The following is an 8,802-nucleotide window of genomic DNA, read 5'->3' as shown; positions in this document are numbered from 1 at the left end:
ATAATTTTCGGTTTAAAAAAAAAAAAAAAAAAAACTTTTTTTTTTTAGACATTCATTAGTACAACATCCCCACCCCCCAAATATATGGCACACTAGGCATAACAACAACATGAACTTCCAACCCTGTTGTCTCTTGAGGTCTCTGGGTGAGACTTGGAGTCAACTTGTACAAATATAAAGCAAAAGTCAAACATAGAATAATAATAATAATAATAATAATAATAATAATAATAAGTGTGCTAAAGCAAGGAACTTGACCCACAGGAAAGTTACAAATACCTAGGAATCAACGAAGGAGATGGTATACATCATGCTACTATGAAGGAAAAAATAAGAAAGGAATACTATAGGAGAATAAGGCTTGTACTGAAGACTGAACTCAACTCCAAAAATTGCATTGAGGCCATTAACACCCTGGCACTTCCAATAGTCCAGTACAGTCTTAACATCATTACCTGGAACCTTACGGAACTCCAACGCTTGGACAGGAAGACAAGAAAGTTACTGACATCCAAGAGCATGCACCACCCTAAGGCAGATGTAGACCGCTTGTACCTACCTAGAAGCAGCGGGGGGAGAGGAATGATGCAATTAGAGCTGTGCTATAAGACCTCTACTGTAGGAATGAACAGGTACCTATCTAGTACAAAGGATTGGATGCTGCGACTTGTGTGCGAACACGAAAGCAGCAAAAAGCTACATTCTATTGTCAAGGAAGCTTATAAGTTCGAAAGGGAACTAGACATTAACCTTGAATCAGATGAAGAGCCGGAAACCACTGCTACCAAGCAAGCAAAGCGAATCAAGCAGACTGCAAAAAAGAACGGGCAGAATCAAATTGAGAGGCGGTGGAGCCAGAAGCCCCTGCATGGACAATATATTCTCCGAAGCCAAAATGCTGATGTAGACCAAGCAACAACCCATCAGTGGCTGAAGAGCGCTGGATTGAAAGCAGAGACTGAAGGTTTCATAATGGCAGCACAAGATCAAAGCTTGTTTACCAGAAATTACCAGGCTAACGTTCTCCGAAACGGTACTGACCCTAAATGCAGATTCTGCGACACATTTGACGAAACGATAGACCATCTCGTTTCGGGATGTCCTGTGCTGACACCAAACGAATACAAAAATCGCCACGATAGGGTAGGACAGTATATACATTGGAAGATATGTAAACACTACAAATCCGACACTCCTGCTAACTGGTATGAACACCATCCTCAGCCAGTTGTTGAAGGTAAAGATGTCACCATCCTCTGGGATTTTCCAGTCAACACTGACAGAACGATCAAGGCTAATCGACCAGACATAATTGTTAAAGACAGGGAAGAAAATACCTGCAGACTAATAGAAGTAAGCGTCCCCACTGATAAAAATGTATCTGTCAAGGAATTTGACAAACTTAGTAAATATAAGGACTGGAAATCGAAATACAGAGGATGTGGAATCTTAAAACAAAAACTGTTCCTGTTATTGTAGGTGCCCTAGGTATGGTAAAAAAGGGATGTCAGAAACACCTAGACAATATCCCTGGAAAACCATGTCTCAAGGAAATCCAAAAGATTGTGCTAACAAGTACTGCCCACATCCTTAGAAAAACCCTATCAATGTAAATGTTTGTGTTTGCATTACATGGAGATATTTCTCTACTTCCCCTCCCCAAGCTTTCAGCTATATTTCAACAACTCTTAACCTTCACTTGCCCTAGGGCGCTGGGTGTGCCCCGGCAGGTGATTGCATCAAACATGCAGATTAAAAGTAAATGACAATAATAATAATAATAATAGTAGTAATAATAATAATAATAATAATATAATAATAATAATAATAATAATAATAATAATAATAATAATAATAATAATCCTTTCTACTAAAGGCGCAAGGCCTGGAATTTTGGGAGGAGGGGACTAGTTGATTACATCGACCCCAGTACTTGACTGGTACTTAATTTATTGACCCCGAAAGGATGAAAGCCAACGTCGACCTCGGCGGGATTTGAACTCGAATGAAAAGACGGACGAAATGTTGCTTAGCATTTTATCCGGCATGCTAACGTTTCCGCCAGCTCCTAGCCTCACCTACAGCTAAATAGAGAAGAACATCTCTAAAAGAAAAAAACACGAACAATAGGAAGAACAACAAAACAGCCATTTTCTATGGATGGTCTTTTTAATCAGATTTGCTTGAACCATAAAATAAATGTCTATTGTTATCTTAGTGATACACACACACACGCACACACATACACAATACACACACACACACACACGCACACACATGCACACACACACACGCACACACACACACACACGCACACACACGCACACAAATACACACACACAAACATACACACACACAAACACACACACACAAATACACACACAAACACACACACAAACACACACACAAACACATACACACACGCACACACACACAAACACACACACACACACGCACAAATACACACACACACACACACACACACACGCACACACACGCACGCACGCATACATACATGTATGAATTGATCAACCGATCTCGTTTAAACAAAGAATATTTATTGATTTCTCCACATTTTATGATCTTTTTTTTATTCGTTACTAAAAGTGTTGTTTTATTGTTTTTATAATGTTATAAAAACTTGTGTGATTTTGTAATCGAAGCGAATGTTCGATGGCTTTTGATGGATGTTATAATGCGTTTTGGTTTGGAGAACCAAAAAATAAAGAACATTATTTAATGATTATTATATGCATTGTGCTTTTAACAGGAAAAAACACAAATAATTTTGTTGTGAAAATTGATCTCTTTCACCCACCCCCGACCCACTCTCATATTTCTTCTCCCCCCCCACATACACACATAAGCACATTATACAAGAATTGGTTAAAGGAGGATTGAACGGCGAATACACGTATGCGTGTTTTAAAACCGGACACAAACACACACACACACACACTCCTATACAAATATGTGTGTATATTTATATATGATTGACTTCTAACTCTAAAAGTTTTTTATTCTCCCTCTGTTTATTTCCTCGTGTTCCTTTCTGTTGAAGAGCGTAGGCTCGAAACATAAAAGACTTTCTCACCTTCCTGAACGTCAAACTAATACACCTGCTTCTTGTTTATATACACCTGTCTTTTGTTCTTCTGTAAATTTCAACTATGTATATATAGCCTGGGCATTTCTGGTTTGACATTTTCTGTAGAACTGCTTCCAATATTTCATCATCTATTTTATATGTATTTATGGATGTCACTGTTTAGTTTTCTTTCAAGATTTCTCGCCAATAGAGAAAGAACCGGTTTCTAACCTAGATCCAAGGCTCCTTCATTGAAATTTCAACATCAACAACATGACATTTTTGTTTGTATGTATGTATGTATGTATGTATGTATGTATGTATGTAAAAAAGAGGTATAAGGACTTGCTGAAGGCTTCCTTCAGAGATGCTAGCATCTCTCCTGACACAAGGGAAGGCATAGCTATTGATCGTAGCAGGTGGAGAAGAATTGTGCACAAGGGGACAGCCACGTTTGAGAAATCTCGAGTTGCACATGAGAAAGTAAGGAGGGATGTCAGGAAGGGCATCGCTGTTACACTTCCAGAAGGGAAGGGTCTTCCTATGATGCTGACATGCAGTGTCTGTGCAAGAACCTGCCTCAGTAAAGCTGGACTCAAGAGCCATCTTCGTAGTCATAAAGCGAGACAGATGAGTGACAACCTGGCCACTGGTGGTGGTGTAGCACACCATACTAATCATATCTGTCGGGCATGTGGAAGAGAGTGTAATTCGGCAGGAGGACTTAAACGACATGCAAAGGTACACGAAGCCCAGTTACAACTACAGCCGGCTATTACCAGTAATGGTTTTAGTTGCCAATTTTGTACAAGACATTGTAGATCTTTGGCTGGGCTAAAAAGTCACGTCCGATCACAGCACCAGTAACAGCTAAGCTTCGTGCAATGGCCAGACTCGATAACGAGGGGGCAACCATCATGTATCTATCTATCTATCTATCTATCTATCTATCTATCTATCTATCTATCTATCTATCTATCTATCTATCTATCTATCTATATATATATATTATATATATATATATATATATATATATACATATCTATCCAACAGTCTATCTATTTATCGATCTGTCTGCCTGTCTGTCTATATACCTACCTACCTACCTACCTACCTGCCTGCCTGCCTACCTGTCTGTCTGTCTGTCTATCTATCTATCTATCTACCTATCTATCTACCTATCTATGTATGCGTATCCAGAAAGTTTGCCGAGGGAAAATTCGCCTCAGGATTTTTGGTTTTAGGAAATTTTGCCGCAAAACAAAAGATGAATTGTTCCCCTTGGTAGATAATTGCTTCAACCAATAAGAAGGGCTAAAGCAATTTCTTTACTCATTTAAAATTTCTTTGTTCATTCAATAATATTATTCTGAGTCCCCAGCCCATTACAATGGTCTTTCAAGTGGGAACTAGCAGAGGCGATGTGAAATTAGTTGATAATTTTAACTGTGTTTGTAGGATTGATAGAAAATACGGCGAAAAAACATATTGGAAATGTGAAAACAGAGAATGTAAACCAAGAGTGCATACCATACTGGAGAATGATAATCTATCTCTATGTAAGGCATTTGGTGAGCATTGCCATCCTTCTCATCCTTCAAAACCAAAAGTTTACATTGCAAAAACGAAATTAAAATCACCAGCCACTAATTTACAAAGTTCAGCACGGTCGTTAATTGCAGAAATTTCATCTAATTTTGATGATAATGCGATGACGTCAGCATCAGTGACAATGCGAACTGGCAGAAATGTTAGCACGGCGGGCGAAATGCTTAGCAGCATTTCGTCTGTCTTGACGTTTTGAGTTCAAATTCCGCCGATATCGACTTTGCCTTTCATCCTTTCGGGGTCGATAAATTAAGTACCAATTGCGCACTGGAGTCGATCTAATCGACTGGCCCCTCCCAACAAAATTTCGGGCCTTGTGCCTAGAGTAGAAAAGAATATTAGACGTTCGAGGCAAAAGAAAATCCAAGCTTCCCCGATCCCAACTGAAAGAAGTGGGTATATAATACCTGAAGAATTTAGATTTCTTGAAATGGTGAGAAGTTTTTTATTAGACGATAGTGATGAAGATAATCCAGAGAGAATTTTAGTGTTTGGCACACAAGCTAGGTTTGATGACCTTGAGAATAATAATGATTGGGCTTGTAATGGTACTTTCAAATGCAGTCCAGATCTATATTACCAGTTGTCCTTGTTACATTTTGTCATACGAAATATTAGCATACCATGTCTTTTTATTTTGCTGCCTAATAAGATCACAAGTAATGTACGGAAGGGTTTTTGGTGCTTTGAAGAACTTACACCCATCATTAGAGCCTGAAACCTTAATGGCTGGTTTCCAGAAAGCAATTATCAATACTTTCTGTGATGTGTCTCCAACAACAAATATAACAGGTTGTTTATTTCATTTAGGTAAGAATATCTGTCTATTTCTTTATTGCCCACAATGGGCTAAACTCAGAGAGGACAAACAAGGACAGACATAGGTATTAAGTGGATTACATCGATCCCAGTGCGTAACTGGTACTTAATTTATCGACCCCGAAAGGATGAAAGGCAAAGTCGACCTCAGTGGAATTTGAACTCAGATCGCAGCGGCGGACGAAATACCGCAAAGCATTTCGCCCGGAGTGCTTAACGTTTCTGCCAGCTCGCCCCCTTTTCATTTAGGTAAGAATATCTATCGCCACGTTGTGGATATAGGTTTAAAGTCTCGCTATCAAACAGAAGAAGAATTTAACAACAAAATCAAATGCTTCGCTGCATTATCATTTCTCGCAGTGTGTGATGTTCTTGAGGGTTTTCTTGAACGAACTGATGATGACGGTTTGCCCCAAGAATTTGTATCATATTCTGAAACTCAGTATATAGGAGGAGAACAAGATTGAGGCGAGTGAAGACGAAGAATGCAGCCAACTTTTCCTATTGAATTGCGGAATGTTTTCGAAAGAACCCAGGATAGTATGATGAGAACAAACAACGGCACAGAAGGCTTCCACCCTGCAATGCAAAGCTCCATTTTATAAGGTGCACTCAAATGTGTGGAAACTTATAATGTATTTGAAAGAGGAAGAGTGATTAGCGAAAAAGAAAAAAAGTGTGATTTAGATCAAAGAGATGCAGTCGTAATGAAGAAAATATATATTGAGATTAACGAAAGACTTCAACGGAAAACACTTCATTACAGTCCGACACAGAAACTAGTTCATTTACGAAGCATTACTCTTTACTCTTTTACTTGTTTCAGTCATTTGAGTGCGGCCATGCTGGAGCACCGCCTTTAGTCGAGCAACTCGACCCCGGGACTTATTCTTTGTAAGCCCAGTACTTATTCTATCGGTCTCTCTTTTGCCGAACCGCTAAGTGACGGGGACGTAAACACACCAGCATCGGTTGTCAAGCAACGCTAGGGGGACAAACACAGACACACAAACACACACATGCATGTATATATATACATATATACGATGGGCTTCTTTCAGTTTCCGTCTACCAAATCCACTCAAAAGGCATTGGTCGGCCCGGGGCTATAGCAGAAGACATTTGCCCAAGATGCCACGCAGTGGGACTGAACCCGGAACCATGTGGTTGGTTAGCAAGCTACTTACCACACAGCCACTCCTGCTTACCACACAGCCAATTTGCGCTCATTTAAAATTGTGTTTTTGTCAATTTTTAGAGTTTCATATATTTTTAAATAAAATTATACTTTTTTTTTTTATTTTCTAATGTTTGACCCTGAAAAAAGACATGTTCAATAATGCTTTTAATAATAAAGTCCTATCAAAACAAGGCTTTTTTTCCCCTTATCAAAATACATCAATGTTTGGATAGAACCAAATGACTCCCAAAAGCCGATCCATCACAAACCTCTACCTTTCCTCCTTCCTGGGTACTTTTGGGTAAAGAGTGTGAGGAAGAGTATTGCAAAGCTACAGGGGGTGGGGGTAGGGTGGGGGCAAAATAAAGCAATCTAAGAGATGATAATGTTTCCAGAAATAATAATAATAATAATAATAATAATAATAATAATTCTGCAGAAATAAAAACTAATAAAACTTATATAAATATAAATATGATAACATTTATAAAGAACAAAAAAAAATCTCTCAGTTAAATCTAAAATAGAATTATAAAAATCCCCCCACACACACATACACACACACACATATATATATATGTGTGTGTGTGTGTATATATATATATATACATATATATATATATATATATAATATAAAATAAATATAAGAGAGTGGTCACTATATTGATCACTCTAGCACCAGTTAATCCAAAAGGTTCAACCACGAAAATACATGTTTCCCATGAAAGCCAGTACGACTGTTAGCTCACACGGACAGGGCAAATAAAATAACAAAATACAGATTATTTTGGGACAATTGTTTCGCTATTAATGAATCAATTGAACCACACGCGTATTTATCGTTATGGTAAAATCTGGCGTGTGATTGAGTGGATTTCATCCAGATAGTCTTGGCTGACGAGCTACAAATGGATTATTGTAAGTAATATTACATTTAACTCATTAATAGCGAAACAATGTCCCAAAATAATCTGTATTTTTGTTATTTTTATTTGCCCTGTCCGTGTGAGCTAACAGTCGTACTTGGCTTTCATGGGAAACATGTATTTTCGTGGTTGAAACCTTTTGGATTAACTGGTGCTAGAGTGATCAATATAGTGACCACTCTCTTATATTTATTTTGTGAAAATATTATAATATGTTATAAAATATTATAATAATCCAGGTTTCTCGTAGCACTAGGCCACTTGGTGTGGAATAAATATACTATTAAATTAGTATCTAATTCTCTCACCCTTATTAATTAATTATATATAATATATATATATATATACACATATACATACACACACACACACACACACACCCACACATATATATATATATGTGTGTGTGTGTGTATATATATATATATACATATATATATATAATATATATATATATATATACACATATACATACAACACACACACACACACACACACAACATATATATATATGTGTGTGTGTGTATATATATATATATACATATATATATATATATATATATATATATACACATATACATACACACACACACACACACACACACACACATATATATATATGTGTGTGTGGTGTATATATGTATATGTGTATATATATATATATATATATACCCACACACACATATATACATACATATACATATACACACACACATATATATATATATATATATATAAAGCAATTTTTTTATCAGAGCTGCAATTTCTCTAAGTCATGTTGTCCTCCATATCTTAGAAATTATTTCTACGGCAAAATTTTTCCTTCGGCGATAATTTCTGAGGCGAGTTTTCCTGTCGCAAAAATGTTTACGGCGAATGTTTTCTAGAAGCGTGACAGCAGCTGTTATCTATAACATTGAGATAAATGTTGAGTTGTCACTTGATGAATTGTGCCTTGATAATCTTATCCACTTTATCGAAGTAATATGTCTCCCCGCCTCCCAGATCAGTTGTTATCATATTCAATGACAGACTACGGGACTCGCGTTTGTGCTCTACAACGGCCATTAACAATTTATCCATTATTTTTCGATCTATGTACACAAAACATCATACATTTGTGGAAGCGTCAACTTGGTCATTGACTGGCTAGAAATGGAAGTGAAATCTCCAAAAATAGA

The 8,802-nt window shown here is 37.3% G+C and overlaps 1 long non-coding RNA gene across 1 annotated transcript in view; it reads right to left on the bottom strand.

Moving 5' to 3' along the window:
* Positions 1 to 2,944: 2,944 nt before the first annotated feature.
* Positions 2,945 to 8,802, bottom strand: part of LOC118761569 — a 7,151-nt gene continuing 1,293 nt past the window's right edge. The window contains exons 2-3 of the long non-coding RNA XR_004997480.1: positions 4,002 to 4,019; positions 2,945 to 2,958 (exon numbers count right to left, since the gene is read on the bottom strand). This is a non-coding gene — a long non-coding RNA (uncharacterized LOC118761569). The remainder of the gene's footprint in view (positions 2,959 to 4,001; positions 4,020 to 8,802) is intronic.

This window comes from Octopus sinensis, unplaced genomic scaffold, assembly GCF_006345805.1.
Source record: "Octopus sinensis unplaced genomic scaffold, ASM634580v1 Contig15347, whole genome shotgun sequence".
Lineage (NCBI taxonomy): Eukaryota > Metazoa > Mollusca > Cephalopoda > Octopoda > Octopodidae > Octopus > Octopus sinensis.
This window is presented reverse-complemented; position numbering and strand designations above follow the sequence as displayed.